The 26,239-nt window shown below is 39.8% G+C and overlaps 2 long non-coding RNA genes across 9 annotated transcripts in view; both read left to right on the forward strand.

Moving 5' to 3' along the window:
- Window positions 1–26,239, forward strand: part of LOC147572493 (uncharacterized) — a 378,670-nt gene that overhangs the window by 102,502 nt on the left and 249,929 nt on the right. For 7 of the 8 annotated variants that reach the window (XR_015246110.1, XR_015246105.1, XR_015246107.1 and 4 more), the window contains one exon: window positions 1,596–1,683. The exons of the other annotated variant lie outside the window; for it this stretch is intronic. This is a non-coding gene — a long non-coding RNA (uncharacterized LOC147572493). The remainder of the gene's footprint in view (window positions 1–1,595; window positions 1,684–26,239) is intronic. 8 annotated transcript variants of the gene reach the window in all.
- LOC147572494 (uncharacterized) lies at window positions 14,480–18,549 on the forward strand. The gene is made up of 2 exons (XR_015246113.1): window positions 14,480–15,812; window positions 18,445–18,549. It is a non-coding gene; the product is annotated as an uncharacterized LOC147572494 (long non-coding RNA).

A 26,239-nucleotide genomic window follows, 5' to 3' on the forward strand; every position in this document is an offset into this window, starting at 1 on the left:
AAAGATGCAGTACCAAGCCTAGGTGTTGGCTTTGAGTGTGTACTTGGAATAACGTCTTTATGCTGTAGAGCATGCATTGGAGTTAGCTACTGACAATTTCCTTTATAGCTTTCCAGATTTCATAATTAGATAATCTTGGGGGGTATTTCAACAACAGGTGTGCTTTCACTCATTCCTAAAACAATTATTTAGTGTATTAAACCACACTTTTTCTGAATCTTTAAATGTATTTTACTAAATAATTCCTCACCAAGCCTCATTGAAAACTGGCACTTGGCCCTTCTCACGTTACCACTATACCTAATGATTAGAAGAGTGGTCTCCCCATATTTTCTTCTCTCCCTAGTGAAGCTTGCCTTGTTTACAGCTGCCAAGTTAATGTTCTTCTAAAATTCTTGTGGCTTTTACTCCGTGCATCCACCCCAGTTTGGCATGGAAGGCTGCCATCATTTGATTTCAGCCTTTTCCTATGATGCTTTTCTGTTGTACCAGATTGTACTACTATCTGTGCTGTGACATTCCTGTTTTCTACTCCCATGTCTTCACGCCTTGTTCTCTAGCTGGAATGTAGTTCTTTTTCTGTTGCTGCCAGCTGTAAAAATGCCTTTCTGGTCTTCTCTGCTGATCTTAGCAGAACCTACAGAACCTGATTTCTCGGTTGCACACAGACCATTTTCAACTTTGCTGTTCTATAGCACTCTGTTCTTGTGTGATTCTTGCCTTTGTGTATCTTGTGTTATTACTTGTTTACTCCGCTGTTTTCATCCAACATCTCTATTCCCTCTCTATTCCCTAACTGCCTGGTACCATTTTATAAGTAATTTGTTAGGTTGAAATTGGGACATTTGAAAAGTTTGACCAACTGTGACCATTAATTGCTGTGTGGTTTCAATAGTTACTTAGCCCCTGTGTGCTTCTGTGTGATGCCATAAAACATGGAAGTGAAAATGGAGCTCACCTGTCTACTCTTCAAGGGTATGATTTTTGCTCTTTGACAGTTTTTCATCAAAATGTTAACATGAATTCTCCCCCTTCTACTCCATTAGCTACTGTCTGGTAACCTTTCTACATCCTAGGGTGGATTTTCTTTTTGTTCCATTTTCCTTTTGTGCCCTGAATGAGCATCATTGCAGCATAAGAGCTTGTAAATCTCTTTTGGGATTTTGATCCAGTAAAGCTTATGGACCTTCTAAGATCTTATTTTAGACGTGGAAGAAATGAATGGTCTAGTCACTAAATTTGAACTTTTTATGTGAAAAGTCAAAGAATTTGTATAAGTACTAACATTAGAAATCCTTTTTCCCCGATTCCAGGTATGTGGAAACACTGTAGTGGAGATTTTACAAAAAGTCCTCTCCAGGGCCTGGGGGATGAGCTGATACTCTGGGGTTGCCTGTTTCCATCCCCATAGCACACGACAAACTGTTCTCCACGTTTTAGTGCTTGAATCACTTCACGTTTTTCTCCTTCACATTCCCTTCACTCATCCTCTGAGGAGACCCTTTATTCAGATTTTTTCTTCCTTTTTTCGAAACTTCTGCATGCTATTTATATTTTCCCCTAGTGCCCACGTTATTTTTCGTTTTTCTTTTTAGGTGCAGCCGAAGACTGTTCGCAGAATTTCAGAAGTTCTCAGTTCCAATGTTCTCATTAAAGAAAAAATGATAGAGCAAGTGCTTTGATGTATAAATCTTGCTGTTTTCTCTTTGGTACCCTCCCATCCTTTCTATGGGTTTTAGAGCCTACTTTCGCGTTAAGATTTGAGTGTTGGCTATGTGTGTATTATTTTATCAAAATTCAAACTGATACCTATTTAATCCCTAAATGGTGGATCTATAGTAATAAACAATACATGTTAATAATTATTTTCATTGTTTTGTTAGTGATGGCTGCTCAACATCAATGTGCATCACTTTAGAAGATTTGATAAATTAGATGGTTTCTAATTAGGTAGCCTCTCCTCAGTGGATTGATTCTCTCTGATGGGAAGTGAAGATAGAGAACAGCAATGTTTGTTGTGGCAGGTATTTTAAGTGCTTCCTACATGTTATCTTAGTTCATGCCAGATGACATTTTTCAGATAAGAACATGGAAGCAAAGTGGTTGGGATATTCTTTTTATAACTGCTTGGAGAGAGTTGGATACAATATAAAAGGGGGAATCTACAGGAGACTGTATTGTATCAAATCTTTTTCTCAAGTTTATATACCTATAGTGGTAGGCCAGACATAATTATTTTAGGAAGTCCTTGACATTGCTTCCAAATTGTCTTTTTTGCTTTGTTCATCACTATTGCCTAATAAATGGAGGTCAGGAAAGTGAAACTCCATTCCCTTGACGTCTCAAATCATTCTTCTTTGGTCTAGTGGTTGCTTTTCTGTTGATGTAAACATACGAAAGTTGAGAAATCTAGACCACAGCCTGTCTTCTTTCAGACTGAGTCTTTTGGTTTAGTGTGTTCTCAGTGTGGAGACAACTCACATTAAAATCCTCCAGGGGTGGTTCTTCCTTGGGGATGGAGAGGGAAGATGGCGGCGTAGGAGGACGCTGGGCTCACCGCGCGTCCTGCTGATCACTTAGATTCCACCTACACCTGCCTAAATAACCCAGAAAACCGCCAGAGGATTAGCAGAACGGAGTCGCCGGAGCCAAGCGCAGACGAGAGGCCCACGGAAGAGGGTAGGAAGGGCGGCGAGGCGGTGCGCGCTCCACGGACTGGCGGGAGGGATCCGGGGCAGAGGGGCAGCTCGCCGGCCAAGCAGAGCCCCCGAGTCTGGCTTGCAAAAAGCGGAGGGGCCTGACGGACTGTGTTCCGACAGCAAGCGCGACTTAGCGTCTGGGAGGTCATAAGTTAACAGCTCTGCTCAGAAAGTGGGAAGGCTGGAGGACAAAGGGAAGGAGAGCTGCTGAGCCCCCTGACGACAGAGCTCAGTTTGGTGGGGAACAAAGGCGCTCGCCAGCGCCATCTCCCCCGCCCATCCCCCAGCCAAAATCCCAAAGAGAACCAGTTCCTGCCAGGGAACTTGCTCGCTCCGCGCAAACACCCAACTCTGCGCTTCTGCGGAGCCAAACCTCTGGCAGCGGATCTGACTCCCTCCTGCTGCCACAGGGCCCCTCCTGAAGTGGATCACCTAAGGAGAAGCAAGCTAAGCCTGCCCCTCCTGCCCCCGTGCACCTTGCCTACCCACCCCAGCTAAGACGCCAGATCCCCAGCATCACAAGCCTGGCAGTCTGCAAGTAGCCCAGACAGGCCACCCCACCCCACAGTGAATCCCGCCCCTAGGAGAGGGGAAGAGAAGGCACACACCAGTCTGACTGTGAACACAGCGGTGGGCTGGGGGCAGACATCAGGTCTGACTGCGGCTCCGCCCACCAACTCCAGTTATACACCACAGCATAGGGGAAGTGCCCTGCAGGTCCTCACCACGCCAGGGACTATCCAAAATGACCAAGCGGAAGAATCCCCCTCAGAAGAATCTCCAGGAAATAACAACAGCTAATGAGCTGATCAAAAAGGATTTAAATAATATAACAGAAAGTGAATTTAGAATAATAGTCATAAAATTAATCGCTGGGCTTGAAAACAGTATAGCTGACAGCAGAGAATCTCTTGCTACAGAGATCAAGGGACTAAGGAACAGTCACGAGGAGCTGAAAAACGCTTTAAATGAAATGCATAACAAAATGGAAACCACCACGGCTCGGATTGAAGAGGCAGAGGAGAGAATAGGTGAACTAGAAGATACAGTTATGGAAAAAGAGGAAGCTGAGAAAAAGAGAGATAAAAAAATCCAGGAGTATGAGGGGAAAATTAGAGAACTAAGTGATACACTAAAAAGAAATAATATACGCATAATTGGTATCTCAGAGGAGGAAGAGAGAGGGAAAGGTGCTGAAGGGGTACTTGAAGAAATAATAGCTGAGAACTTCCCTGAAGTGGGGAAGGAAAAAGGCATTGAAATCCAAGAGGCACAGAGAACTCCCTTCAGACGTAACTTGAATCGATCTTCTGCACGACATATCATAGTGAAACTGGCAAAATACAAGGATAAAGAGAAAATTCTGAAAGCAGCAAGGGGTAAACGTGCCCTCACATATAAAGGGAGACCTATAAGACTCGTGACTGATCTCTCTTTTGAAACTTGGCAGGCCAGAAAGAATTGGCACGAGATTTTCAGTGTGCTAGACAGAAAAAATATGCAGCCGAGAATCCTTTATCCAGCAAGTCTGTCATTTAGAATAGAAGGAGAGATAAAGGTCTTCCCAAACAAACAAAAACTGAAGGAATTTGTCACCACTAAACCACCCTACAAGAGATCCTAAGGGGGACCCTGTGAGACAAAGTACCAGAGACATCACTACAAGCATAAAACATATGGACATCACAATGACTCTAAACCCATATCTTTCTATAATAACACTGAATGTAAATGGATTAAATGCGCCAACCAAAAGACATAGGGTATCAGAATGGATAAAAAAACAAGACCCATCTATTTGCTGTCTACAAGAGACTCATTTTAGACCTGAGGACACCTTTAGATTGAGAGTGAGGGGATGGAGAACTATTTATCATGCTACTGGAAGCCAAAAGAAAGCTGGAGTAGCCATACTTATATCAGACAAACTAGACTTTAAATTAAAGGCTGTAACAAGAGATGAAGAAGGACATTATATAATAGTGACAGGGTCTATCCATCAGGAAGAGCTAACAATTATAAATGTCTATGCGCCGAATACCCGAGCGCCCAAATATATAAAACAATTACTCATAAACATAAGCAACCTTATTGAGAAGAATGTGGTAATTGCAGGGGACTTTAACACCCCACTTACAGAAATGGATAGATCAACTAGACACACGGTCAATAAAGAAACAAGGGCCCTGAATGAGACATTGGATCAGATGGACTTGACAGATATATTTAGAACTCTGCATCCCAAAGCAACAGAATATACTTTCTTCTCGAGTGCACATGGAACATTCTCCAAGATAGATCATATACTGGGTCACAAAACAGCCCTTCATAAGTTTACAAGAATTGAAATCATACCATGCATACTTTCAGACCACAATGCTATGAAGCTTGAAATCAACCACAGAAAAAAGTCTGGAAAACCTCCAAAAGCATGGAGGTTAAAGAACACCCTACTAACGAATGAGTGGGTCAACCAGGCAATTAGAGAAGAAATTAAAAAATATATGGAAACAAACGAAAATGAAAATACAACAATCCAAACGCTTTGGGACGCAGCGAAGGCAGTCCTGAGAGGAAAATACATTGCAATCCAGGCCTATCTCCAGAAACAAGAAAAATCCCAAATACAAAATCTAACAGCACACCTAAAGGAAATAGAAGCAGAATAGCAAAGGCAGCCTAAACCCAGCAGAAGAAGAGAAATAATAAAGATCAGAGCAGAAATAAACAATATAGAATCTAAAAAAACTGTAGAGCAGATCAACGAAACCAAGAGTTGGTTTTTTGAAAAAATAAACAAAATTGACAAACCTCTAGCCAGGCTTCTCAAAAAGAAAAGGGAGATGACCCAAATAGATAAAATCATGCATGAAAATGGAATGATTACAACCAATCCCTCAGAGATACAAACAATTATCAGGGAATACTATGAAAAATTATATGCCAACAAATTGGACAACCTGGAAGAAATGGACAAATTCCTGAACACCCACACTCTTCCAAAACTCAATCAGGAGGAAATAGAAAGCTTGAACAGACCCATAACCAGCGAAGAAATTGAATCGGTTATCAAAAATCTCCCAACAAATAAGAGTCCAGGACCAGATGGCTTCCCAGGGGAGTTCTACCAGACGTTTAAAGCAGAGATAATACCTATCCTTCTCAAGCTATTCCAAGAAATAGAAAGGGAAGGAAAACTTCCAGACTCATTCTATGAAGCCAGTATTACTTTGATTCCTAAACCAGACAGAGACCCAGTAAAAAAAGAGAACTACAGGCCAATATCCCTGATGAATATGGATGCCAAAATTCTCAGTAAGATACTAGCAAATCGAATTCAACGGCATATAAAAAGAATTATTCACCATGATCAAGTGGGATTCATTCCTGGGATGCAGGGCTGGTTCAACATTCGCAAATCAATCAACGTGATACATCACATTAACAAAAAAAAAGAGAAGAACCATATGATCCTGTCAATCGATGCAGAAAAGGCCTTTGACAAAATCCAGCACCCTTTCTTAATAAAAACCCTTGAGAAAGTCGGGATAGAAGGAACATACTTAAAGATCATAAAAGCCATTTATGAAAAGCCCACAGCTAACATCATCCTCAACGGGGAAAAACTGAGAGCTTTTTCCCTGAGATCAGGAACACGACAGGGATGCCCACTCTCACCGCTGTTGTTTAACATAGTGCTGGAAGTTCTAGCATCAGCAATCAGACAACAAAAGGAAATCAAAGGCATCAAAATTGGCAAAGATGAAGTCAAGCTTTCGCATTTGCAGATGACATGATATTATACATGGAAAATCCGATAGACTCCACCAAAAGTCTGCTAGAACTGATACATGAATTCAGCAAAGTTGCAGGATACAAAATCAATGTACAGAAATCAGTTGCATTCTTAGACACTAACAACGAAGCAACAGAAAGACAAATAAAGAAACTGATCCCATTCACAGTTGCACCAAGAAGCATAAAATACCTAGGAATCAATCTAACCAAAGATGTAAAGGATCTGTATGCTGAAAACTATAGAAAGCTTATGAAGGTAATTGAAGAAGATTTAAAGAAATGGAAAGACATTCCCTGCTCATGGATTGGAAGAATAAATATTGTCAAAATGTCAATACTACCCAAAGCTATCTACACATTCAATGCAATCCCAATCAAAATTGCACCAGCATTCTTCTTGAAACTAGAACAAGCAATCCCAAAATTCATATGGAACCACAAAAGGCCCCGAATAGCCAAAGTAATTTTGAAGAAGAAGACCAAAGCAGGAGGCATCACAATCCCAGACTTTAGCCTCTACTACAAAGCTGTCATCATCAAGACAGCATGGTATTGGCACAAAAACAGACACATAGACCAATGGAATAGAATAGAAACCCCAGAACTAGACCCACAAACGTATGGCCAACTCATCTTTGACAAAGCAGGAAAGAACATCCAATGGAAAAAAGACAGTCTCTTTAACAAATGGTGCTGGGAGAACTGGACAGCAACATGCAGAAGGTTGAAACTAGACCACTTTCTCACACCATTCACAAAAATAAACTCAAAATGGATAAAGGACCTGAATGTGAGACAGGAAACCATCAAAACCTTAGAGGAGAAAGCAGGAAAAGACCTCTCTGACCTCAGCCGTAGCAATCTCTTCCTCGACACATCCCCAAAGGCAAGGGAATTAAAAGCAAAAGTGAATTCCTGGGACCTTATGAAGATAAAAAGCTTCTGCACAGCAAAGGAAACAACCAACAAAACTAAAAGGCAACCAACGGAATGGGAAAAGATATTTGCAAATGACATATCGGACAAAGGGCTAGTATCCAAAATCTATAAAGAGCTCACCAAACTCCACACCCGAAAAGCAAATAACCCAGTGAAGAAATGGGCAGAAAACATGAATAGACACTTCTCTAAAGAAGACATCCGGATGGCCAACAGGCACATGAAAAGATGTTCAGCGTCGCTCCTTATCAGGGAAATACAAATCAAAACCACACTCAGGTATCACCTCACGCCAGTCAGAGTGGCCAAAATGAACAAATCAGGAGACTATAGATGCTGGAGAGGATGTGGAGAAACAGGAACCCTCTTGCACTGTTGGTGGGAATGCAAATTGGTGCAGCCGCTCTGGAAAGCAGTGTGGAGGTTCCTCAGAAAATTAAAAATAGACCTACCCTATGACCCAGCAATAGCACTGCTAGGAATTTATCCAAGGGACACAGGAGTACTGATGCCTAGGGGCACTTGTACCCCAATGTTCATAGGAGCACTCTCAACAATAGCCAAATTATGAAAAGAGCCTAAATGTCCATCAACTGATGAATGGATAAAGAAATTGTGGTTTATATACACAATGGAATACTACGTGGCAATGAGAAAAAATGAAATATGGCCTTTTGTAGCAACGTGGATGGAACTGGAGAGTGTGATGCTAAGTGAAATAAGCCATACAGAGAAAGACAGATACCATATGGTTTCACTCTTATGTGGATCCTGAGAAACTTAACAGGAACCCAGGGGGGAGGGGAAGGAAAAAAAAAAAAAGAGGTTAGAGTGGGAGAGAGCCAAAGCATAAGAGACTGTTGAGAACTGAGAACAAACTAAGGGTTGATGGGGGGTGGGAGGGAGGAGAGGGTGGGTGATGGGTACTGAGGAGGGCACCTTTTGGGATGAGCACTGGGTGTTGTATGGAAACCAATTTGACAATAAATTTCATATATAAATAAAAAAAAAAATAAAATCCTCCAGGGGTGTTTTATCTGTATTCCTGGATGGCCCCTGATTTGTACTGGGCTGGAGTCTTGGTGGTCATTGGTGAAGAGTCTCTTAAAATGAATAAGCAGATGTTAAAGCACAAAGAACACAGGTTTAGAAAGTTCCATCATCTCTTTTGCTCTATAATTAAGGGTGAAAGAAAAATTCAGTCTAGATATTCCTTGAAATGGTGATAGGACTGTATCAGCTTCTATAGATGGAAAATTAGCTTCTGTTCTTCACTGTTGACCTTGAAAGGGAAGGGAGATGAGAACTAGTATTAAATGAATGACTTTCTTGCCAGCCCCAGGGGCAGTGGGCTCTGTGATAATCGTCTTGAAGCAGGGATCTGAGTCAGGTAAGTCTGAGTCTGTCCTAGTCTGACCTATTCTTTGCCTGACCTTAGTTTTGGGATGCTACAAAGCATCAAGAAGCTGGGGTTGCAGATAATCCTAATTTTGGTTCATTACCTGGCAGGTAGGAGAGAGGGTGGTAGTGTGGTGGTGGGAGAAACAAATACACAGATATTTCTCCTCCCTTCTTATCTCCTGATAGTAAGTTACTGTTTCTAGGAATGTGTGTTTTTTCAGTACTTCCAAAATTTTTTGTGTAATATCATTAAAAATATTTTAGCTAATGTCCTCTTTTCATTTCTATTTTTTATTTGTACCTTTTTCTGGAAGATTCTATGGTCTTGATTTGAGTGCTTAACTCATTAATTCAGCCTTTTATGGGATATAAACAGTAAGGATTTTTAAAATTTCCTTGAGCTCTGTTTTAGCTGCATCCCCCAAATTTTGATATGTAGAATTTTGTGATTCTGTTTTAAATTGTTTTCTAAATATCTTTCTTAGTTAAGTTGGGCTTCCCTAAGAAAATACTACAGACTGGTGATTTAACTGAAATTTTGTCCTGGTTCTGGAGGCTGGAAGTCTGAGATAAGGGTGTCAGCGTGGTTGATTTCTGATGAGGGCTGCCTTCCTGCTGTATTATGTTATTTTTTTTTAGGTATATGTATGTTTAGAATTGTATCTTCCTGATTGTATGAGCAATTATAATTATACATGCATTTTGGCATTTAGTAATGCTTTTTTTAAGTATATTTGCTATTCACTTAGATACATGAGCTAATTTGGTTTACATATCTAGTCTTTTTCCATTCTAACAGTTTATTGGTCCTTCACTTTCCAATTTTTTGTCTCTTTTTTTTTACCATGTTTCAATTACTTTTTTCTTTCCATTTCTTCCCAGTGGTATTTATTTATAACTTCTATTCCTATTCTTAAAATCTGTACCCGAGAAATCAGTACACTTAATTATTTAAAGTCAGACTTAAATCAGTATGTCTTATTTCCCTATAAAGGGCCTTTAATTCAGATCTCTTTGCTCCTGATGTATATCCTGTGTTGGTCTATGTTATTTCTATTTTGTTTTCCTTTTAACCCCACTCATCAGGCATTGCTACTGTTGTTACTCAGACGATATTGTTATGTAGGTTTATCCACACATCACTTCCTTTTTCTTCATTCCTTATTATATTTCAGACCCCGTGTCTAAGGTTTATGTTCCATGCCCCCATCCTTCCTGTGATGGATGTCTTAGAGTCTCTTGGTACAGAACTTTATCAGGGTGATGTTCTGAAATACACCACCTTCATCCTCTGTGGCCTCCTTGTTTCTTGATAAGATTTTGTTTTCTTGGGTAAACTGAAAACACATGTATTTTCTTTTTGCTAGTTTCTCAAATTTTTTAAAATGTGGTTTCCTTAAATGAGTAATAGAGGAGTTGACATTGAGCTACAGAAAAACTTTGGCATTAAACAGTTCTCAATCTAAAAGTATTTCACTGTTACCTTTTTCCACCTTAATTTCCTGACAGCATTTTGCTTATGACCTAATTACAAAATCTACTCCTAGGTAATGTCTTGAAGTGGTTCGATAACCTGTCCTAGCATGTCAGAAAATATTAAGTAATTTCAAAACATGGAGGTTTAAAAAAATTGAGAAAGAAGCTATTTTGGCTTCTTAATACCTATGAGAGAAGCTTTTAAAATGCTTTGGATGTGTCTTTGTGCAAAAGTCCTGTTAAAAATGATGAAATAATGGCTAGACCAAAGTCAGTAAGAGCTAACCACAAATGATGAACAGAAATAACTGCTTTTAATTGAGGTGGCATAGCTAAATTGGCATTTTTGTACTCATTTATATTCTTCAGACGTTTGACAGAGTACTACGGCCAACTGTAGGCCTTTTGGGCAGATATGATGCTTACTTTTACCAGGGTTGTACACTGGATTACTATCTCCGCAGATATTCCAACAGGGATGATACTCACCTAGTTTGCCTTTTTCACCACCAGAATTGTGCAGTTTTGTTGTTAGTTGTGGTCTTCTGTCTAAATAGAGCAGCAGTATGAAGAACAGTAACTTTGTAACTGTAAAGATAACAAGATGTGACTTGAGAATGTTACATCCTATATCATACACTACATACTTCACTGAGTCATAGACACACCCACACGTGCATGCACACATGAAATTGGCAAACTTGAAATGATGTCCAACATGTTTCTGGTGTTAAATTTTAACATCTCTTCACCAGAGAATTGGTGTTACTTTTGGCAACTATGTCTCAGGGAGCTGTCTTCATTCTCGTCCATTTCACATTCTCTCTGCTCTTCCTTCTATATTAGCTTCTGCTGTAGTTCGCAGGGTGGCTTTTTAATACCAGATATTTCTTAATTCTCCACGTGGTTGGCTGAAACCAAATTATTAGACAATAGTGTCCTTCCTTTGTTTCTGAGGCGGTGCTCTGCTGAAGGGTGGCTCTGTTTTCCCCAGGTGGCTTCCCTCTTTCTGGGGGGTGACGGTGGTAGATTCTCCTTGAGTGCTTTTACCCCCTGGTTAGTTGCTACGACATAAACCTAAGAGTCCTCCTCTTGCCTCCTACGACCAAGTAGGTGATTATATCTTTCTAATTTTAGATTCCCAAATGCTTGTTAACTTATCCACTCTTATTTGTTCTATCATTGTTCTTAGTGCTGTGGTTCCCAGAACCCCGGATACAAGGGAATTATTTTAGAGTGAGCTATTCAAAATGCAGTTCTGACCTTCTCATTCCCTGGCTTACTGTTAGAACACCTCTTGAGAAGGACCTATTAAAAAGCAGAAACTCACCATGACTCAGCCCCTGCTTTATTTCTCTAGTGTTTTCTGTTTTTCCTGTTTTTCCTGTCTTGACCAACCTTTGCATTTTATGCTGTAGTGCTTCTAAAATGGTTTTCACCATCTATCAGGCTGCCTTTAATCATGCAATGTTTTCTGTTGGGAATGTCCTTTCTGCCCTTTTTCATCTAATTCCTATTCATCTCTGTAGTCTCAGTTTCTGTATCTTCATCCCTATGAAACCTCCACCTGGAGGCTCCAGACTTCACACTGAGTTAAGTAGCCCTGTGTGTTCCAGGAGCACGTGGGATTGTATGCATAATGTTGAAATGATAGACTTACAGGTCTTTCCCTCCCTCCACACAACATGCTTTTCTGGCATGAGGAGTCTCTCTTATTCACTTGTGTATATCCAGACTTTCGCATAGTATGTGCATTAAAAATAGCTAAATATATAATTTCTTACATAGATCTAAGTTGAATCTTATAAAAGACTCCCAATATCATCCAATAGGATCTTCAAATTTATTCACAGGATAACTTCAAAAGATGAAAATTTGCTCCCACTGAGGATATTAAATAGAATATGCTGTACGTTTTGAAGGCAATGTGAAAGGGCAATTTTCAAGAATTTTGAATATGGCTTGCGTTGTTAAAATAAACCTCGTATCTCCCCCAGATGACCAATTTCAAGAAGTAAACAGCCATTTAGATGTGTGTTTGTTAAAAAACCTAACAATTTTATGTTTTATCGTTCATCTTTTTTTATAGTTGTACCAACACTTGAGTCTAAGGAAGTGTGATTTGGCAATGTAAGGCTCCAGTGGAATGAGGCCAAACAGGGAGGAAAGGGTAACTTAAATTATTTAAAGATCTGTGAATTATGATCATAATAAAAACCATGAGTTTCCCTGAGGTTGTCATCAGAGTCCATCATCCATTCTGTGCCTTGTCTTTTGTTCTGTCTTAAATCCTTTCCTTCTGCGTTGTGTCTTTGGTTGTGTCTTAATGTCTTTTTTCCCCCTGTTGGGGTGTGTGAGTGTGTGTGTGTGTGTGTGTGTGTGTGTGTGTGTGTGTGTGTGTGACTTTATCTCCTGCATTTGAGCAGGTGTGACATCCCCTACACCATTTAGGAAGACAGGGTTGTGTTTAAGAGGACAGGCACAGCTGAAGCATGTTATTAAGTGAAGACTAAAAACTAGTAAGAATGTAAATCATCCAACAAATTGTTCATCATTAATTCTTGATGCCAGTTTGAGGTAGGAGAATAAAAATCTTTACCTCCTACCAAGTGCACTGTGAAAATTCTCAAATTTATTTTGATAGATCTATGTTGCAGTAAATCACACAGGACCACAACTCTTATAAATTAAACAAAAGCGTTACTGAGGCTGGACTTAACAATAATAGGAGATACACTTAGTTTTCTTTTATGTTTTACGGTAGTACATAAATTTGCTGGTAAGAGACCTGGTTCTCAGTTATCTAAAGAAAGGAAACAGAAGATATCTGGCCAAAGTAAAGTTCTAAAAAAAAACCTATTTTCACGGACTTCTAGATAAATCCTTGCTTGTATGAGAAGATTCTGGTTGCTTCCTGAAGATTTGTAGGTTTCCAGTGACATTCTACAGCTGAGGGTTTAGTGGGGGGACTGTTCCATTAAGGCATAACTTTCCTGAGGTAAAACGATGCACACTGAGTTGAGAAGATACGGGAGTATGTGTGGGGTGTGTGTGTATGTGATTTTCTGTCCCTTTCTAAGGGGACCGATGAACTTGCTGAGGCTATTGCAGTATGACACTAAGTGATTGGAATTGGGGGGTGGGGTGGAATCAGTTAACTGGTTATTTTCTATAGCCCAAACAGTTCTTTTTTTTTTTTGTTTGTTTTACCTGAACCTGGATCTAGTTGCACTGATTAGACTTGTTAATGGAAGTTCTTGTACAAAACACCCATTGTATATCATGGAGAGTATAGAATCACAAGAACGGTATGGAGTATAGTAGTATAGAGTATAGAGTATAGTATAGAGTAGTATAGAGTATAGTAGGGAGTATAGAAACCAAGAACTCATGGGTTTCCTTAGTGTAAAGACAGATCACTGGGTGGACTTTGGGAGGATAGAACCTCTCACTGACTTTAAGCCTGCTGGAGAAGTGCTGGTGCCTCAGTTTTCTTAAACACATCATTGATTGGATTTTCAGAGGACTTTTAATCTGTGTGGTGTTCAGTTCAGAGTCTTTAATGAGAACTCGTCTCATATGAGAAATCTAAAATGGAGACAGACTAACTGGATCACAAATTTTATCCTGCAGTGAAAGGAAAGCTCATGTACATAAAGGGAAAGCCTATCTTTTTTTGGTCTCCGTTGTTGTTGCCTGGCAGAGAGGAGTGGAAGAGGTCGTGTAGCAGTCAATGAACAAAATCATCTGTTATTTAAAAATTTTTTTCAATCTTTATTTTTGAGAGAGTGAGCGAGTGTGAGCAGAGGAGGGGTAGAGAGAGAGGTAGACACAGAATCTGAAGCAGGCTCCAGGCTCAGAGCTGTCAGCACGGAGCCTGATGTGGGGTTCGAACCCACAAACCGCAAGATCATGATCTGAGCTGAAGTTGGACGCTTAACTGACAGAGCCAAACAGGCGCCCCAATCATCTGTTATTTTAAATGTAGGAGGATTATGAGACAAATTGTGCCTTACATGAATGGCTTCCCCACGCCCCCCCACCCCCACCCCTGCACTGTAATTAGTATCTGGGTGTTTGACCCACATTTCTTGAGTTTATTTTGGGGTTTGAATACAACAGCAGTGCAAACCTGCAACCATAGTGTAGTGCCCAGAGACCAAATTTTGTGTGGAAATAATGCACAACAGGGAAATAAAGCTGAGTGAGTGGGATGAAATCCTCTTTTCAGAAAAGTAATCTTTAACTTATTAAAGTTTTTAAACTCCTAAGTTTTTGATGAGCTTGTTTTAAAATCTGTGGGGGGAAAATTAACAGCCTAAAATGCTGACAGCATTAAAAAAACAGCAAGAAACACTTGATTCCTCAAAGACTCCTTCCCTCACCCCTCAAATAGTTTGATTTTCCTATTTATCTTCTTTGTATTTTGATAAAAAAGAAGAGAACCCTTTGAGAGGACAATTTTGAGGTCTTAATCCATACTTCTTTCCAGTTTATCTTTTACATTCAAAATAAACACCTTTAAAAGAATCCTTTTTGGTACTAGAGAGCTAAATGCTAAGCTTAGGTATCAGCAGCTAATTAGCTTCACATCTAGGGGGGATTGTCAATGAACTCCATCTCCTGAATATTTATTGAAGGATTTGTGAAGAATAAGCTATTTTCAGAAAACTGGAGCCTATTGCCAGTCAGTTGAATGGGAGGAGACATGTACACGGCCCATCACAAACCTGACTTAGAGATTTAAACAATAAAATTCAATCTCTGCATCGTAGTGAGAGCACGCCATCTCTGTCTCATGTTGAATGTTGTTCATTTCAACATCTTACCTGACTTCTCTTTTTGAAGAAATTGGACAACATGCTCTGGAAATCCTGTGCCAGTTCTGGTGTTCTTGAATCACACTATGGCTTTTGTCACCTTCTTTGCTGTTGTTCTGTGCCATCTTGGGCTAGGAAAGTGTGCCATTGTGTCTTAGGGAACCCTCAAAATGGGTGAACTGCTACACATAATCTGTAATTTTGGTGTGGTGGGACTGTGTGGTCTGTTACGGACCTTGTTAATGCCTAGAGTTTCTATACTGCCCTCCACCTCTACCCCTGCCTTTGCCAAGGCCACTGCTGGTATCTTCATAGCCTCCTGCACACTTCCTGCTGCTGCTTTGCCAACAAAATTGCCACCTGTTCCAGCACAACCAGTTGCACCAAGGCTGTCATAGCGTCTGATGCCAGCTGCCTTCAGTAGTGATGTTGCCAATGCTGTTCTGTCCTCAGAGGGGCCTCTCACCTTTTTTCATTTTAGCAGAAAGACCCAAGTCAAAATCACCATGAAAACCAACCTAGAACATACTTGTTCCCTGGGGACTCACGTAGCTCTAGTAGCGGACTTTGTATTTTCCTGATCTGGGAGCTGAGAATTCAGAGGATCTTGACATCTTAGATTTTGCATAATCCTCTTAGTGGGCCATGTCCTGCTTCCTCACCAGTCTGAGGAAAATTGGTGAGTACGGAGAAGAGATACCCAGAGGCACAACCTTACCATCAATTGAATTCGATTAATCCCGAGTAAGCTCGAGATTCAAGTTTACTGGTGAGGAAAACAGAGTCCTTGATATTCCTCCTGCTGGTTAGGGTGCAGGAAGAGAAGCACAAAAATAGGTAACATCAGTGTGTCCAGCAGGGGATCAGGGACTACATGCTCGAGCAAAACCAGGAATTCCTGGGGATTGTTTTTTTGGGAGATAAGTGGGAAAATTTTAAACTCAAGCCCAAGTTTCTAACTTACAGAATTGATGGAGATCCCAACAGTAGTAGAAAACCAGAAAGAGGAGTAAGTTAAGAGAATGTGCATTTAAACCTGCTAATTTTTTGTTTTCCATGGGATATAAGGATAAATATATCTGGGAGGAATCAGGAAATTCTTGGGGAGGCTAGGTTACATATACATCTTTGGGGAAAAAATAGAAGTGATAGAATGGGCAAGACTCTCAATTTAGGAAGGATAAGGTGATAAAATATGAGGAGAGAAAGAGGGACTTAGATTTATATGGAAGAAGGATGAAACCATGGGTAGAAAAATAAGAATGACAGAGGTAAAGTTGAGATAGTAATTCCATGGAAATGATTGGGGGAAGAGTGTTTTAGGAAGAAAGGAATGATCAGATCATGTGTAGACATCAAGAATAATAGCTGGTATGAAAACTGTTATTTGATAATTAATGTCACATTTCTTAGAGTTAGTTCATTAGAGTGCTGATAACCAAACCTCTATTACAGTGAAGAGCCAAGTTGATAATAAGGCAAACAGAGTGCACCCACACGTATTATGCAAGGTTTTAAAAATGTTTTATGGGATTTTTTTTTTCTCGAGTGTGTTAAGGTTATAATCACACAATTGTGCAAAGATGCAGGGAGAAAAATGTTGACTGCAGCGTTGTTGACAATAGTGGACAATTGGACAAGTGGTTAAAAAACAATTAGTTTAACCAATACAATACCAGAGATTTGGTTAAATACTCTATACCGTCAAATAAAATAGAACCATTTTAATGGTGATGATGATTTTCTTTAATTCACATGGAAAATACTTGTCAGTGAGACCTACGTTTACAGTTTATGATCAATGTTTATTAAAGATATTATGTGTTGGTGAATACCTTTAAATGTTGGTTATTCCTGGGTGGTGAGATAATACAGTTTTCTCTTTAACTTTCTATTTTGTAATTTTTAAGTAACAATCGTTACTATTATAATAAAAACATGTGAATGGATGTGAGACAATAGCCCAAAGAGAGATCAGTGACTAAATGAATTCAAGATGGAGAGGATTTGGGGCTTGGGAAATTGGGCACAGATCTAGTCAAGAAGAAAAAGGAAATGTGAGGGAGAAACACAAAGATGAAGAGGAATAACTTGATGAAGCAAGATTCTGAAAAAATGTGCAGAGGGCAGGGCTCAGGTTGGATTTAATTCCAGAAAGGAGGAAAATTTCTTCCAAAGTTCAAGGAAAAAGAGATCAGCTGACTAAAAATGTGGAAACATTTTTATTTTGACATGGACAGATGAAAAATTGAGGTAGCACACGTGAGATGGACTGTCTAAAATTTTTAAGATGAAGTTCTGAGCTAACGGTAAGAGGATATGGAGACTTGAAAGAAATCAAGATCCTTTGGGATGCAGAATCACCATAGAGAAGCAGTGACGGAGGAAAAATATGTGTATGGCTGCCATTGGACACCTGAATTTGCAGTATAAAATTTTAATGCCTTTAGGTGTTAATAGAGTTAAAGCCAGTCTTCTCTGTGTCAGCTTTAGAGTCCAGAAAAGTGAAGGACTACTTCTGCGCTAATCACAAGTGATACTGAGCTGCTATTGATGCAAACACTGTTTGGGAATAAAAAAAAAATACGTTGACAAAGCTAGATGAAAGCATAGACACTCTTAATCAAGTACAGAAACTGTGTCATCACAGAATAAATTTTTTAAGAACATAGACATATCATTCCTGATAGTAGGTATTTTATTAGGCTACTAAGTTCTTGGGATCTTCTGCAGCTTTTACAACCAAACTTGCTTGGCTGGGTTTTCTAGTTTTGCTTCCCACATATTTGCAATGTTTCATTAGCTTGAATTGGGGGGTGGCTTTGTCTCTTGACTTTGGAAGAATTGGTAGGAAGGGGTTTCTCCTGCCTCCCTTAATGGGATTCAGGTTAGGAACGTCACTCAAGGGCATTTTCAATATTTTTGAATTCTGTGGGGAAAATTAACCTGGTTTAAATATATCGATAGGCAGTTAATCAGCTGTTGGCACACACTTTCATTTCCTGTCAGTTTATAACACACAGACTTTTCTTAGAAGAAGTGCTGCATTGTAGAAGAGCTAAGACTGATAGTCTGAAGTCCATTCTGTGTTGTAAATGGAAAGGGGGCAGAGCAGGAAGCATAAAGATTAAAGGGAAATGGAATGACTTTTTTCATCCTGTCAAATGACTGTTTATATTGGGCAATACTGCAAGCTTGTAGGTTCAGCTTGGAAGTTCTTCAAATCAGAGAAGCCATTTAATACATAATAGAGAACTGTACCGGCAAGTCATTTATAAAAATGAAAACATTTCCTATCTGCTTTTTCACAGAACACGTTTCTCACTTCTGAGACATGGCTGTTTTTTGCTCAGATCAAGGAAATACGAACTACTGGAGCTCCATGTTCAATAAATTAAAGACGTTAGAAGTGTCTATTTAGTTTGTTTTGATATATACATTTGGTTGTAAACATTCAATTAAACATGCATTTATTTGTATCTGACAATCATTGACCCCTGATTACATATTCAGTTGGTGAGATTATACACTAAATTGAAAAGTCTTATAGGTTTAAATCATAAAGACTTCTAGATCCTGCTCCTGGCAACCGTCTTGGGCTGAAAGGACAAAATAAGTTTTTACACACAGTGCTCCTTTATTTTAATCGAATCCATTACTAAAGGTGTTAGAATAACAGTTCTTGTTTTAAGTTTGATCATTTGATACCCAGGGTAAATTGACTTTCTCAAGGTCAACAATGAGTTTGAGTAACTAGAATAAGCATTTCCTTTCTGGATGGCAGCTTGGTCTGTTGTGACGTCTTCTGATACTTTGTGCTAACTCTGCATTTTTTAGGACTTGGGCTCGTCTGAGGGTAACAGTGAAAGAAAAAGGAACAGGAGGCAATCAGGTGCTGTTACATGTAAGGATGTTAAGACTGGGGTTGAGAGAGGGCATAGCTTCAGTGTCTGCTTAAGTTAGTTTCTCTGAAGTTCACTTTTTTTTCTATCTGTAAAACAGGGTACCACAATAACTTCCTGTTAAGATTTTGTCATTTCATTTACCTTTCCTTTTCCCTCACCCCTTCGTACATGCACATATACATATAAGTCTTTCTAAGAAGTTATTAGGAGAAATAGTTTGCATAACTGTAGAACAGCTGCTATTAAATGGTGAGGTCTTTGGTTGAGTGCCATATTAAAGCACTGAGTGAATTCAATTTTTTCTTAACGTCAAGACCACCAGAAGACTATTCCCCCCTCCCTTTGGTGGTGACTTACACAGTAGCATTGTAAATGCAAGCTCTGTGGTAGGCAAATTGATTCTGAAAATACAATTCTTTTACTAAATGTTCTTCCAGCTTGTTTTATAAATTTACTTAGTTGGAATAGGAAAACAACTTTTTTTGTCGTTGATTTACAATGATTTCTTCGATCTCTGCGTTTATGCTTGAGAGATACTTTTTTTTTTTCCTTAGCGAAAGGGCGTCAAATATTTTTTAATCAACAGATTCATTCATTCATTCAATATAAGTATAATACCTCTTCTTTCAGGCACGTGTTAAACATTCAGATTTAGGATTTCAACGGCAAGGCAGTTGTGTAAACATGAAATGACTGTGCCCCCGTAGTCATAGCCATAATGAACCTATGAAAGGGCTGTTTAAACTAAAGAGTATATTGAATGACTCAGTCTGAGGAGTTTGAGAAGGATTCATGGATGAGTTGACATTTGGCTGAATTAAAGAATGAGCAAAATTTAGTCAGGAGTGGTGGGAATAATTTTTGAAAGAGTATAGTTTTAAAAAGCACAATATATTCAGTAATGCCAAATAATTTTTTTGTGATGTGTAGGGTAAAATGAGATTACTGAAATGGATGAGAGTAGTAGGGCTATGGGTATAAATTACACTTAGTGAAAATTTTAAATTAAGTAGCAACTTATAAGGTACCATATAATTAGGTTTAGTTTCTTGGTTCCCCTGAAAACAGTAGACTTAAGTGTTTCTGGACTTTGATCTAGGACCTGACAAAAATAAAGATCTATTGACGATCGAATAGTATGTGTGTTTTATTTTGATTGGCCTTAGTTGGCAAATTTGGGGTGGGGGGTGTACCTGTAAAGATTTATTAATTCATTGGGTGTATTTGGTACTCTAACTTAATTATATAGATCAGGACACTAGGATGGGACTCTAGGCTCTGCCACTTACTGTGTGACCAAGACTAGTCATTCAACTTCTCTGAGGGCTTACTTCTCTGAGTAAGCAAGCAAAACCAATAACGTTTTGCTTGCTCTTGAAGTGTTCTTTACTTGAATCCATCCAGTGGATCGCATGGGCTGGTGAGAGCTAATGATGGCCATCTCTCTTCAGCTTCATGTTTAGTGATGTGCTAGTGGTAGCTTGAAATTGGACACAGTGGGAATATTTACATTACAGAAATGATTAAACGCTATACCTCAGATACACCTCATTTATAAATGGAAAGCTGGTTTATATTCATACTACTCGTCCATTTTTGCATTGTCTGGCCTACAAATCAACGTTTAACTCTTACAATACAAGAAGACAAAAGAAAATGGACTCAAATTCTTTACTCTGTTTATGGCAGTGTTGTAACCTACAAGTGCCGATTTGGATCTAACTTGAATTTTTCTTTACATGCCATTGATTTTTCAAAAAACAGTTCTAAGGTAAAGGTTTTCTTCTCTCATATGAAGGGATTTGTGTGTGCCTGTGCTGTTTAAACCAGGGATTATTCATTTGCATGCAAGAGAAATTCACTGCATCTTGCTTAAATGAAAGAGATATTTTTTTGTTTAAAAAAAGGTAAACCACGAAAATCAAGAATATATGTGTTCCAAAACAGGGATGTGGGATGTAGTGATGCAGGTACAAATGATACTTGTAGGTTTAATTTATACCACATCCTTGGAACTGGGAAGCTGTTCTTCCCACCTTGCTTCTTCCCCCCACCCCACCAAAGGATAGGTTTTCTAGTCTGCTTTTCTATTGATATCTGTACCATTCTTTTGTATTTCCTTGTTTGTTGGCTTTCTGTACTTACTCATCAGAAGAGATATGACCCAAAATACTATTTCATTCTTCAATATTCATGTCTCTACCATAAGTAACCACTCTGTGTCTTAAGTAGGTTTAAATGCTTAAAATTTTTTTTAGTGTTTATTTTTGAGAGAGAGTGTGAGCAGGGGAGGGGCAGAGAGAGAGGGAGACACAGAATCTGAAGCAGACTCCAGGCTCAGAGCTGTCAGCACAGAGCCTGATGCGGGGCTCAAACTCACAGACCATGAGATCATGACCCAGGCTGAAGTCGGACCCTTAACCAATGGAGCCACCCAGGTGCCCCATAAATTGAGAGAGAATGGACTCAGTGCAGCTTGTGGCTATGACCTCCTTGTGCCACAGTCCCACACCTGGTTCGCTGTGTCATGGCCACAAGAACGGGGGTCCTGAAATACTCCTATATCTAAGCTCTCTTGGCAAGTCCTGTAGGTGGGGGCTGATTCTGGAGTAGGGGCAATGGCTTAGGCAGATACCCCCAAACTTGTTTAGTAAAATTTTAGCTAAATGATACGTTCTCGTATCCTAATTTGATTAGGATCTGAAATCCTAATTTCTCTTCTGAGAGTACACTAATAGATGAATGTGTTACATTTATTTCTATATTTAGCAACCCATCCAAATAGGAAAAGTAACTGATAATGCTTTGCATTCTTCCCAACATATCAAATTATTATGATTTACTTGATTGTCATCACACATCGGAAATGTTTTCCTTCATTGTTTTCAAAGTGCTTTTTATATTCTAGAATTAAAAAGTGACCTAATTAACTGAAAAACTATATAATCAGCTTTTTAAAAATCCATAAAGGGAAACATAAGCATAGTAACCCAAGAAATAATGAAGTATAAATTAATAATACAGAGCAGTGGGAAACATACCTAATAAATAGTATTAGTTCAAAAATAGAAATTTCATGTTTCCTGTACTAGCACATAATTTTTCAAATAATATTTCTTTCTTGCTGATAGAGATCTAGTTTGGATTTATTTCTCTGCTGAAATAAATGTGAAAAACTGCCAAAATGCTCTGAAGTTTTTCACCTTGGTTTTCATCACTGAGACTGTAAAAATATCATTTTCTTTTCCTAAAGGAGCTTTTGAGGCAAAGCACCACAATATGGCCATTTTTAGAAGACCACATTTCAGAAGGTTGGCCAGAGAAGGTTGGTGACCTGAGGCAAATATTTCAATACATAGCTTTCTTTCAAATTATATTTATATGGATCTCATCATTGTTTTACTTCAGACTAAGTGGCTTTTTAATCATTGGGTTTTTAAAATAAAGAAAAAACACAAACACTTCAAAGTGTTGAAAATGGTGGTGTTTCTGGAGAAGGGAGGTCTTGAAGACAGCCAGCTGCTGGTGCGCCAGGGGCCAGGCTCAGTAGCAGAGAGCATGAGTGTGCGGCTTGTAGAATCTCAGAAATGTGGAGGTGGCCCAGAGGCAAAGCAAGCGTCTGGCACAGGCTTATGCTCTTCCGTGGTTTGGTTCCGTGTTGTGTTACCTCTAATCTCACGCTTCCTGTCATCTTTAAAAGTTACTCCATTCCATTAGGAGCAGATGAGTTTGCGTATGCAAGAGTGTCCTCCCTTCCCTCTGCAGGGAAACACAAAGTGATTGAGATGGCATTTGACTTGCATGCTTTCCTACTGAGAGAGAAGGTTTTTGAGCATGGCATTTAGAGAGAGAGGAGGACAAAGTAGGATAAGCTATGCCAGAAAGAGCGGTGAAGCAGATCTAATATTTCTCCAAGGGAATGTTTTCGTGTATTTTCCAGAGGTGGAGTTTAGCTTGGGTGACACAGGCGGTGGCCTCGAGTGCTTGGCTCTCTCCTCCTGCTGTCTTGCAGGGAATGCTGTGTTCCAGGTGCTGAAGGAGAGGCTCTTCCTCTGGCTGGGGGGCTGGTGGGGGGAGAGGGGAGCGTTGTGTACCCAGTGGCTGCTGATGGGAGCAGATAGGAGTTTGAGCCCAAGAGACATTTCTTTTCATATTTGTTTCTTGTTACCAGCTTTAAGGAAGTTACAGATCTATATATAAAAATCTTTGCTGAAAGCCCAGAATTGCTACCTCTGTGAGCAAACCGTGAAAGTGGGGCTTGAGTGTTAGGGGGGAGGAAAGAGAAAGATGCTCAGAATTAAAGTTTTCCTTCTCTCTCTCTCTCTCTCTCTCTCTCTCTCTCTCTCTCTCTCTCTTTTTGCTTTTTCAGGAAAGGGAATGAATTAGAAGTGGCTTTCAATTTTTCTTCCATCAGAAGTACTGAAAACATTAAAAACCCCTTAGAAACTGGACAGTAATTTTTATTTCTCCATCTCAAGTTACGTGCACAATACACAGGACATGTGGCGATTAACAAGGCACACATGGTGGAGGAACTTAGAATCTATCAGAAACATGGGCTTAAAGCCATAGTGTAAGTGAAGATTACAGGATGAGGTGTTGGGAGGAGGAGAGGATGCAGCCACAGCATTTAGTGGGTGGTCCTTTGCCTCCTGTAGAGTCCAAGAAAGCCTCTCTGAGTAAGTGGTATTGCAGCTGAGGGGGGGGGGGGCGGATGTTAGGTGAAAGGAGAGTGTTGGGTCAGAGGGAGCCATGTGTGAAATTTGGGAGCAAGGCGATGTGGTGCACTCAGAATCTTTGGCATTTAGCCCATTAAGGAAATAGCAGGAGAGGTGACAGAAGCTGACTGAGGTCCCATTAAGAGGTTTGGATTTTATCCCAGGGACAATGGGGAGCTTCTGAAGGGATTTAATCAGGGGTACATGATAACTGAATTTTTTAGAATATCATTCTGTTTACTGTATGGGGAATGCCTGGAATGAGTCGGAGAGGCTTTACAGTGGCTGAGAGTGCAAAAAACAGGGGTCTGTGGCTGTGATGGAAGTGAGGAGGCAGACAGATTATAGAGAGGTATTTATAGGCATAATTCACAAGATTCGGTGCAAAAGATGGGGAAGAGGGAGGCTTCTTCCAAATTTGCTGGCTGGCCCCAAACTTGCTGAGAGCAAATGATGTGGGTTGCCGTCTTTTTCTTGGTATTGCCTCTGTCTGGAATGCTTAGAACATTTTATACATTTCTTTATTTTTATTATAGAAATGAACGACTAATGGCCTAGGGTTCTTTGGGACTTCCCATGTCCTCATATCTCATCTGTATCATTCCCACTGGTGGGCCTGTTTAGAGATAAGACTTCTCTAGTCCTGCTTCCTTCAGTAACTCGCTCAAGTTCATTTAATGGGTCAGTGCTGGAGCTGGGACTGAAGCTCAGATCTCCTTGATTGCAAAGGTTTGCCTTTGTAAGCACAAAAAACGTACTCAGAGCCCATTACATGACACAATCCCTGACAGGTATCTGTATTCATCATCTCATCTGGCCCTCTTAGTCGCCTTATGAGGTGGATATTGCTGTGTTCCCCAATTTACAGATAAGGCAAAATTGGCTCCAAGAATGGAAAATTATTGCCCATGTTTCTATAGGATAAGGAGATGAATTGTGCTTTCCAGACTCCATAACTGAGTCTTTTAACAGTTATCTATTTAGTCAATTGTAAAGTGCCCAATGAAGAAAGTCCTGTTTTATATCCAGTTAGAGCTGTGGTTCTTCTCATTTCAACATCTATATAATCTAGCACAGTGCATCTTAAACATAGAGAAGAACATACGGGTGGGATTTTGTCCACAGGGCTCTTATGTGCATGTTCGAGTACGTAAGAGTGTTTATTCTAGGGGCAGCTGAGTGGAATTTTAAAGTTTCCTTTTAGAGGACAATCTCTCTTCATTTTGTACTTAGGGAAATCTCTTGATAACCTCTATGTACTGATGACATTGAGTAAGTATTTAGAAGGAATCTGCTGATAAAACCAAATTGAGATACTCGAAGTAAACGTGAGTATATTTAGCTCACGGGGTAATGAAACATTTCATGGGAACTGTAATTCTGTGGCTATGACTTGCTTGAGCCTAGTGAGCTCTGTTGTTTGAGAGTGAATTGCTTGCATCACAACTGTTGGCGGTACCCATGTGCTTCTCCAGGCTACGTGCCTGATGCTCCTCAGGAACTCTGACAGAGCTGGGGAGCTTGGGCTCTGATCCTGCTCATGGTCCCAGGGTCCTCCCTCAAAATCTAGCTTCTACAATGGGAGAGCGATGAGAGAGGAAACAAGTTTATGCAGAATATAGTTTCTCCTTGTGCTATAGCCTCCTTCTCTAATTTACTCACCTATTCTCTTTATCTTACCACCACCTTTTTGAATTTTTATGAGATGATCGCCTTAGCCTGTGGTTCTGGCAAAGAGACCTACAGTTGCCAGCAAATAACTTTGCAAGGTCCATTCATCCTTCCTGCTGGACAAGAGTGGTTTACTAAATGGCACCTTAGTGTCTAATTTTCCTAAATACCTAGTTTACAGCAAGAGAGATCAGGAGCAGAAATTTTCACCTGATCCTGTCCTGTACTCCACTTCAACTTCATGGTCGGTGAATATTGTCGTGTTCTGTTGTTGCCAATGAAGGAAGATGTTGATGCAGATCGCTAACATCACAAGAAAAACCGTGCAGTTGAATTAGTTTATAGATGCACACTGCCATCAGGAATCATGGCAGAGATGTGTGAAAGGATTAAAAACTGTGGCCCTGACCCAGCAGAGTGATGGGGAGGGTCTTGAAGGATCGGTGGTCAGAGTTTTATGGGGAGTGACTTTATAGGAGAATTTTTTTCTCTGCCTGCATTTTGCTCCCCACGACATCATGGGAAGATAGATGCCATCCTTATGTACTGTAGACATTAATGGGGAAATGACCTATTACTCTTTGACAAAAATGCTCTTGTGGTGATCTAATCTGATGATGGTATCATGTTAAAGTTTTGATTTTTGAGCTACTGGTAACCAAACTGCAGGGTTTCTTGCCTCTGTAACTAAAATAGTTTGCAAAAAGATAACGGGTTGCAATTGCTTGAAAAATGGGGCACGGGAAGAAGTGAAGTATATCCTAGGCAGTCAATTTTTGTATGACTTTTGGTTAGTTTCTAGAATTCCAAGA

This window comes from Puma concolor, chromosome E4, assembly GCF_028749965.1.
Source record: "Puma concolor isolate L17-30 chromosome E4, mPumCon1.1.hap2, whole genome shotgun sequence".
In the NCBI taxonomy this organism is placed as follows: Eukaryota; Metazoa; Chordata; class Mammalia; order Carnivora; family Felidae; genus Puma; species Puma concolor.